We start from the raw sequence: 10,400 nt of genomic DNA, 5'->3' as shown, positions 1-10,400 counted from the left end.
ACCTTGCGCTTGCCAGGCAGGCGCTTTTGCCGCTGAGCTAAATCCCCAGCCCCGAAACTGTCAATATTCTTATAAATCACTCCTTCCGTTTAGGTTTTTTATTATGTGTCTACACTTTGAGAAAACATAACCTTAGCATTTTTAAAGTTTGATTTCTGCTTAGTTGATAGGTTTTGCTTGACTTTGGGTCTTCTCTTTGTGCTACTCCTCAGGAGAATCTCATGACTGTTCCATCTGTATTTTATGTGCGTGGAACACTAAATGTGGTGGTTGTATCCTTTCAGAAGACAGGAAGGAGACGATATTCTGAGCACAATGAGAGATATGTCCTTCAGAAAGGCTCCTCCTATCGACTTAATGTTGCTTCTTGTACCTATGCATGTCATTCTCCCTCGTGGATTTAGAGGTTTGTTATCTAAGATAATTTATATTGAGCAAGGTGGCATATTCTCTCCCCTTTGTCTTTTCTGTTAATGATGTTTTGTAAATAAATATGAAAATAATTGACATACGCATTTAATTTTGTACTTGCACTGCACATAGATGTGGCTTTGAGAAGCATTTAGCATTTCAGTAGGATGTCTGACACAGAACATCAAAGTTTAATATCAGTGATTTTTGTGCCTTTTATTTCTTTAGTATGAAAGAATACACAGCCAATAAACACTTTCATGTCTTTATTACATACTACTTCTAGGAACTGTGACTAAAATTTTAAAGAATTTTTTTTAAAATTAGAAAATTGTCTCATTCCAAGTGAGAAATTTAGAATTTATACTTTGTACTCTCATAATGTCCATATAAAAGTAGGAAACATTTGTGTTTTCATCACTATACTTCTGTACAACCTTAGAATGATTATTCATCTCCATCTACTTCTGGAAGACAAATATTCTACAATAATTCTCTAAAGACTTCTTATGAAATATTATGGACATTTATCGTATGACAAGAGTCCTGTTTTGTTTTTGTTTTTTTGTTTTTTTGTTTTTTGGTCAAATTTGATTGTTGGTTTGCTTTACAAACAAATTATATTGAACTATTTTATGATTAAGAAATAATTTAAATTTTTAAAGCAATCCTTGATGTAGTTTTGGGGTAGAGATACTCATATGCATATGAGTGTTCCAAATATAATAGAATAATAAAATTATGGTCAATTTCTTTTCCACAGAGGTGTTTGAAGAAAATGAGGAAAATGTACCCAAAAAAGTGATATCAAAAACATAGCCCGTTAGATATTTATTTATCAAAGAGTGAATCACATCCCACAACTCACACTGCTGACATAAATTAACTCAAAATTGACCATGGTAATGAATGTAGAAATCTAGCCTGTCATAGTGAAAAGCAGAATGTCTCTTTGCTTTATGCAGATTCTTTATATAGGATAGCAGTTCATCAAAATTAAACTTGTGTCCCTCAAAAGATTATATTAAATAAATGTAAAATCAAGTAACAAATGGGAGTAAATACTTTAAAATCATATAGCTGATAAAGTGTCAACTTAAAAGTCACACTGAAATACACTGAGTATGAGAAAGAGTATGTGAAAGGAAAAGGAAAAGTTTCTTGGAGTGAAAGAAATGAGCATGACTACCAAGGGGCACCAAATTCTATTTGCCACAAATAAACATCCTGAAATGATGACCTAGGTTCTGATAATATAGGTAAAATCAATCTATCAGTCAATAAAACAAGAAGCAAATTTCAACAAGCTACCCTACACAATTACATTAATTGGTTTTCACTCGCTTATGTGGAACAAGATATAGAGATAAGCAATAACATGGCATCTCCAAGTTATTTGTTCCTCTATTGGCATCAGTTTATCTACAAGAAAATAAATTGAAGTGATTAAAGGTTAAACACATCTCACGACTAGAATCCAGAAGGGCATGATTGTTGTCCCATTGGTTCTGTTCACTAGGTTTCTTAGGAGTTTACCCAGACTCTTTCATTTCTTTATGTCTTCAGAAGGATTTCTGTTCAAAGAACATAAAAACTTCTTCAATAGTAGCTGCTATTACATTAATAAACAATCAAAGTGAGCACATTATTTTAATGTATAATTCACAAAACATGTCAAATAGAGCATAAGCAACTTGAAAAGTTGTTGAAGACCACTGTCATTTAAGACAAAAATTCAAAGCCCAGGGCACCCATTAGGATCACTAAAGAATCTAAAGATATCAAATATTGACAAAAATAAGAAATCAATAGACCTCTTCTATGTTGTTAATGAGAATGCAAATGTTAAATTTATAATTTCTTTTAAAATTTTTCATACGGTTCTATATTGACTTGTCACATGTCTCAAAATCCCACCCTAAGTTTATGAAAAAAAGAGAATGTGTATTCAGAGATTGTTTTTCTCAAGTGTTGATAGCAAGCATACACATAACAGCCCCAAATTATAAGCCATTCACTCAATTCTAATTGATATGAAAAGAATGTTTTTTTTTTCTTTTTTTTTGGTTTTTCTCCGGTACCGGGAACCGAACTCACGACCTTGCGCTTGCCAGGCAGGCGCTTTTGCTGCTGAGCTAAATCCCCAGCCCCTGAAAAGAATGGTTTTAAATGAAGGGAACCACACACAAGATAATGTCATCCATGATTCCTTTCATATAAAATTGCAAAAATAATTGCAATCAGGCTATGTTTGCCATAACTAAGTTGGAGGGGTGGAATTGACAAAAAGAAGTTTCAGGAATTGATTTCAGGTGATGAAGGCATTCTCTATGATGATAATAACAGCATTGTATGCTGAAATTTACCTAGTTCTACACTTGGTGAAAATCATGATACATGAATTATAGCTAAATAAAACTAAGTTTAAAGAGTATGCATAAATGATATATAATGAAAAAAAATAGTATTTATAATAAAAGATATTTATGTGAGAAAAAAGATTATAGATCCATATCTTAACCCTTTCAACAAAAAAATCATGTCACAGTGGATTGCTGACCTCAGGTAAAGTGCAAAGCTGTAAAACTCTGTTATGGTTTTGATCAAAAATGTCTCCCCCAACACTCATGTGTTCAGAGGTGTAGCTCTGGAAGTGTGAATGGATAATGAAGGTACAAATCTTATAAATAGATGAATCTATTGATGAGTGCATACCTGAATGAGTGGTTAGACAGCGGAGCTGAGCTGGAGGAAGTAGGTCACTAGAAGCATAACCAGGAAGGATATATCTTGTCTATGACCCCTTACTCTCTCTCTGCTTCCTGGCAGCGTGTATGGATCCGTTGGGTTCTTTCTGTTGTACTACAGGAAGAAATGGCGGGTAGAATGAGGAAAAAATAGAGACAAAAAGCTGGGATCAGGTGGAGGTCCTGTCTCTCCTGAGCAGAGAAGGGGAACTGCCCAAGAACAGTAAAGCGTTTGTTTATAACCTCGAAAGGTTGATTAATCGCAATCAGTTAACAATCTACAACGGCTTATTTACGTGCTTTGAGGAGTTCCCGTGTTCTTCGGCTCCCGTGTTCGTGGGCTGGCTTTGTCCTGCGCGTGTAATTACTTTCCAGCTTCATTCCCTCCCAACAGCAGTCATGCAATGAGCACCTTTCTGCTACAATAATAGCTTCCTCCGTGATGTGTCCGCCTCGCCAAAGGTCTAAAGCAAAGAATCTGGTTGATCATAGACTAAAATCGCTGAAACCAAGAGGAAAACTAAATCTTTCCTCCTTAAAGTTGATTTGTAGCAGGTATTTTGCTATAGTGATGGATAGGTAACCAATAGAAGCTCTTTGAAATTCACAGGAGAAAACCTAGGTAACTTGGATATGTTGGTGCTTTGTTTTAAATTTTACAGTAATGAGAATTGAAGCCAGGGCTTTCAACACTCACCTACATCCTCAGCCTTTTTGTATATATTTTTTTTTCATTTCAGACAGGGTCTCACTAACGTACATAAAATGTTTCTGAAATTGTAGTCTTCATGTCTTCACCTCACAAAGTACTGGATATACAAGGATACACCGCCATTTTCAGCTTGATGATGTCTTTTCTGATACAATGCCAAACATATGACCCATAAAATATTGGAAATATCTTCTCTGTGAAAGACAATGTCAAGAGATTAAATGAAAAATTGTCATAGACTTACCAGATAAGAAATTAACAATCAGATTTTTTTAATGACTAGAAGACCTTAACAAACACCTGCACTAAGAAGATATACAAGTGGAAAATATGCAGATGAAAACATCTTACATTAGAGAACTGCATATTGCATAGACAGTAATATAATACTACTTGCCTATTGGAAGAGTCAAAATGAACAAAACTGATACCAAATCCTGTGGAGGATATGAAGAAGGTCTTTCATTAGTTGGTGGTGTAAATGCAAAATCTACTTCCATTTTGAAAGAGAATTTAGGAGTTTCATACAAACTAAATATAATCATACCATTTCTAACATCTTTCATATTATTTCAAAATTTAGTGGCTGATATCAGCAAGTATTTATAATCCTAGGAATTGCTTTGGCCAGGATTTAAGGAGTAGCTTTACTGGATAGTTCTAGATCAGGTTTCTCAATAGGCTGTATTCCTGACCTCCTCCAGGACAACAGTCATTTGAATAATCATCTGGACTGGAAGGCCTGTTTCTTGGATGAGTTTCCGCATTCCTCACTGGTGGTTAGCAGCGTTGTAATCACTTAGTTTCACTCTTCTTAGCCATGCTGTTATCTTCATAGGTTGCTGGAGTATCCTCAAAATCAGATAGCTGGCTCCTCCCAAGTAAGCAATGCAAAAGAGAAAGCTAGGAGACTCTGTCCTTTATGATCTAATTTCTAAACATTCACATTTATTTCAAATAATTCTATGTGTTAAAAAATATTCATTAATTCCAGTCCAAACAAGTCTTTCAGTCCAGTCATAAAGTCCATTAAGCTCCACCTTTTCAAGAGAATAGGAAAAAATTGTGTACAGATTTAAAATCAAAAATGATCCTAAAGTTAAACCAGGTGTGATTTCCAGAGATTTTTAAGGGATGAATTACCTCTTCAAAATAAAATTATATAAACATGAGGTATCCAGGCAGAGTTTTAAGTTTTCTCCTTTTTCTATAAAGTATTTCTTAAAGTTTATACAGAAAAATAATCAAATAGTGCAAAAGCAACTAATTAAATAAATTATTTTAGAACGTGCAATTTTCTTCCTAAAGAATATATGGGACAAGTGAAAACAAAACACATTTTACAATGCTCAACAGGGAGAACATAACACAAAATCAAGAATCAAGGTAGACGTCCTGCCTACAGAGCCTCTCTTGTCTCTCTCTTGCAATGCTCACCGAGGGATACAGCAGTAACACACAGGAGAGAAGCTCCCTTCATAAGAGTAGATACATATAATCTCTTTGATGAGCAGTTTAGCTTGAGGGAGTGGTACAAATGTGCAGGGAAAAAAATTCTCAGTGCAGCTGGTTATCTATTCAGTACTTTTGACCCACTATTAAATTCATTGGAAAAGCCAAAGATTGCAGCTTCAGCCTCTGTGTCTGGATCCTATTTTCTACTGCAGTGATTGATAATCCTCTAGGGATTATAAATGGCTAGGATATAGAGAAAAATCAAATATTTGGAAAAAGAAAACCAAGCTATAAAAATTATTGGTAATGTAAAATAAGATGATAAAATTATAAAGAAGAAGCAAAGAAAAATATTTTTATAAAAATACAATATTTATATTGGAAATAAGACCTCAGCAGAAAGATCTTATAAAAGAACTACACAGCCAAGATGTGGTGTTTTATTGAAATGAAATATTAAGTTTTAAAACTCTTCCAGAAATCATTCGGGAGGGAATAAAAACTATGGAAAGGAAAAGAATGTGTGTTGTCTATTGAATGAAAATAGACATGTAATTGTCTGAAATAAGAGTCCAAAAAGAAGTTAAAATATATACAGAGCAGAATATTTAAAGCAATAAGGACACAACAGATCCAAATACTAAGGAGATGAAGTTACTCATATTAGAAAGTCTCATAGAATAGACAGGAAATTTAAAAAGCCACAACTTGACACATAATAGTGAAACTAAGCTTTTTAAAATAATGAAAACAATTCAAATCAAATCAATATTAGAATTATACACTGTCATCCAAAAAGCCTCAGACCATCTATTGAACAAAAAAACTTCATTTGGCCTCCTAAAATTGTAATTTGGGGACTACAGATTCCAGTGGAAACGAGAATATGTCTTATTAGGAAGAAGTTTGAAGAATTTTTAAGGGTAAAAAAAGTGGAAGTTTAAGTGAGTTACATAAGTTGCTTGTCAAAAACTATGACGGCAGGATAAATTTATTTTCTGTGTCCAGCATGGTTCAGCTCAGACTATCATACTGTTCTAGGAAAGAGTTTAGTTTGTACAATTCTCAAGGTGTTAAGGATCAGCACATAGATTTCTTTTGGTTGTCTCGAGTTCACTGAGCACAATACAGCGTCTGGATCAACAGACTGCTGACTCACTGCTGTCAACATTCACAACACTAAGGACACAGTAGATGGAGTGGTACTTCCAAAGGGTGTGCAATAAAGAAGTTTACGCCACTACTATCTTTACAAGAGCACATATTAGCTCACATCCTACAGAATGTGTAAATTTATTTTTACAGGAAAATATTTTAAAAATTATTCATTGATTTGTTTTTGTTCTTTTCTCTTTAAAATAAAAAAGGATGAAAAATTATAAAATATGGATGAGTGACAGTTTCATAAAGATTTCTGTCATCTGAAAATAGAATAAAATTAGAAAAAATGGAAAATGTATCCCTATATTTACAGTCTAAAACCACAGTGGAACAATGGAGTAGTACTCTGTTATAAAGAATAAGCTAGAATCTTTTTCAGGAAAATGGATGCATTTTAAGCAAGTAAAGCTTAAATTAGCAGGAAAGTTAACTAAAAAGAAAACAGAGACACAAGCATAAATCTCAATGTGGTTTCTCTTATAGGAAAGACATAATATATAAACAAAGAGGAAAATAAAAGACAGATAATAGGAGTATAGAGAGATGGACCTTGTGCAAATGGTATGGGGTCAAGAAATGGAGGGTGAGAGAAGTGGAAAGAAGAGGATTTAAAAAGAATTCAGATGTGCTATGCATGTGTACTAACTCCCCAGGAAGGACGTAATTATTATGTAATGCAAACATGCGCTGATAAAAAATAAAAAATGAAGGAAAAAAATCACAATGGAAATCAATATTCTATGACAGAAGGATAATAAGGGCAAGAAAATCTTAAAGTTCTGTGCAGTCTGATTCAAGAGAAAAATATAGAAATCAATGTCTGAAAAACAGGAAGAAAGTACAAACATAAAGCTATAATTAGCTATGAATAGCCATAGGATCTAAATTGGATATGTGATACATCACTAAGCAAAGGAGAAATGCATCCCTTCTTAAAAGGAGAAGAAGCATAATGAATATTAGTATACTAGTAATTATTATAAACACAACATAACTAAATTTTACGTTGCAAAATATGACGGTCTTGCCTGCTGTTGTTGGCCAGAATATCATCACAGAGCTTCTCCATGTGGCTTTGGCTTCTTAGCATGGCAGCCTCACGTTGCTCAGGCCTGCAAAAGCAAGTGTCTAAGGGGATCAGATGGAAGTCACATTGTTTTTTATAAACTACTCTTTGGATATACCACAATCTCACTGTTGTCATGCTAATAGCCTGTCTGCCTTCACAGAATGGAAATGTAAACCTCTACTCTTTCTAGCAAGAAGGTGAAAATACAACACAAATATTTAACATGCCGGAGCAATTATTGTGGCCATCTTTGGAAAATTAAATCTACTGATCTGCCTTTTAACCACAATTGATTTTCCTCTCATATACAGATTACAGCAATTCCTGCCCCCAAAACCTCTAAGCCATATTATCATAATTATTTTTTGTCTATTATTATTTTTTGTCAAGGTCTGTTTATGCAGTTAAGGCTGACCTTTGGCTCACTATGTTACCCAGGCTGGCCTCAAACTTGCAAAGATCCTCCTGCCTCAGCCTCCGGAGTGCTGGGATTACAGGCGTATGCCACCACGCCCTGCTGTCTAAACTATATAAGATCGCTGAAGTTCATCAGGTAAAGTAAATCAGTTTCAGCTACATATGAAGCTCCTCTGGTCTCATACTTTGTATAGATCTTGTACACAATTTCTGACAGCTTGTAAACTAAAATTCTGACAGCTTGTAAACTAAAGAAGCAATTTTTCTGGCCCCACCCCACAACCAGTAAAAACTGATAAATGACATAGAGAATAGCAGACACTTTTACTCAAAAACGGGATACTCAACAGTTACTGATGCATAGAATTTAAAGATGAAATCTTGTATACATTACCAGTCCACTGTTTAGCACCAAATTCTTCTGCATATGGGCTCCCTGGTGATGGACACACCATATTTAGGAGTTACCCTCTAAAGTATCCTTCTCCCATAGGGAATGCTCTGTGCTTGCAACTGAATCAATTTTTCTGCCTGCTCCCTGACTCTTTCCCTTAAAGGAATGTAGAAATTTCCCTTTATTTTATACAATTTTTCTTGCTTTCAATTCAAAGTGATGTAATTTACTTTTAAAAAGCATAAAGGTTTTTGAGTATTAGATATAATCTAATCAATTAAGGAATAGCCATGTCCATAAAACCCTTTCCTGTGGGCTCGCTTTGAGATCACTGTGGTACACAGCCTTTCAAACCTTTTAAAAACTCTATTTTTTAACAGAGATGGTCAGCAAGAACATCATTCACATCCTCCAAAGGCCATTTGGGTGTGTTAAAGTGCCTATCTTTTTAAGGTCTTAATAAAGGGTTTTTAAACCATATCCTTATTTTCATCTTTATTTTGAGACATTTTCCCAACCGTGACCGGGAGTTTACCTGTGACCTATGGCTATGACTTGCTGTTTGTGTCTTCTAGGGGAGCTAAGGAATGAAAAACATTTTAAATTGCAAATACAGCAAACCTGGAGCCACTTAGTATTTTTATAATTATAATGGACTGACTCTAAGTGTCTGTTTTACTGCCAGCTTTGAATATTGTATAAAACATTTATAAACATGCATGTTTGGAGGACTTGGAATTTGTTTCTGTTAGTTTTGTTGCTTCTTTAAGCTGTAGTGGTAATTACAATTTTGGTTTTATTTTTTGAGATAATAAGATTTCACACTCTCATGAAATGTCTTGTATTAGTAAATGAAAATTATCTTAATTATTATAACTGAGTAGAAATAAATATGCCAATTAACTGATCTCTCTGATTATAAAAAGTTCTTCATCATGTATAATATCAAGAGATAATTTCATTTCATGACTTGATTTTCAAGCAAAGTCATCCTCTAATATTTGAGCTTATCAATTCACTTAAAATTACCACAAAATAAGATTCCCAGAATATGAACAAAAGATGGCACAGATGGATTTTCTCACACAAAATGGCATTTTATTACAGGGATTTATAAAAGAACCATATTATAAGGTTACATTCTACTTGTTCTCTTCTTAAGTAATATAGCATCTTTCTTTAAAGCACATGTTATTCTTCCCATTTGGCCACATAAATATAAATGATGCTTTTTATGTTTGATTTGAGGGCACATAATTATGGAATTTAATGCCATGCTTAAAGTAGCACTCAACATTGAACTATGAATATATTCAAGCCCATTGTGTAACTTTGAACAGGTACTTATTTTTATAAAGCTAACCTGCTCAATTGGCCTATACTTCATAAGACTTCTTACTGAAACAGAAATTGATAAATGAGTAAAATATTTCAATCTTGACATGGGAGAAGTTTTGTTTTGTTTTGTTTTTTTAAATTGGACCTTGCTAATAGGAAAGGATTAATAGCAAATATATCTCAAAGACTACTCAAAATGACTTTTCACACCCCTATTGTTTTGAAATATTTGAATATTTCAAGTAGCAGCTCTCAGAAACATCACATGTTATGAGCTGAACATGTTTTAACTAAGTTCTAGATAAAGGGATCCCATTTAGGTAGCTCTATGTCACCAACATAGCTATGCCCTAAGTGCATCCCCAGAATCTCCTTCCTTGCATGATTCTGTGTTAGAGTTGCTCACAACAGAAATTTTTTCAAGTTTGAAAATGTAAGCAAAGCATTACCTGCTGTAGTGGATTGATAACTGGTGGCCAACATATAACCCCCAGCTGAACTGAGGATGCCTGGTGCTGGGTGTGGGAGGCCCACCTGAGGACTGTTGCCAGTAGCATAACAGGCAGACCTGGAGAAGAGGAATGAGGCTGTTGGGAGCTGAGAAAGGCTGTTGGGAGCTGGTAGAAACTGTGGGGAGCTGTTGGTTGTTTTGGAGGAGCTCGTCATGCTGGCTTTCCTGATGAACTTGGCTGATGA

This window comes from Chinchilla lanigera, unplaced genomic scaffold (assembly GCF_000276665.1).
Source record: "Chinchilla lanigera isolate Chin_1 unplaced genomic scaffold, ChiLan1.0 scaffold00035, whole genome shotgun sequence".
NCBI classification, from domain to species: domain Eukaryota; kingdom Metazoa; phylum Chordata; class Mammalia; order Rodentia; family Chinchillidae; genus Chinchilla; species Chinchilla lanigera.
Note: the sequence above shows the minus strand (reverse complement) of the source record.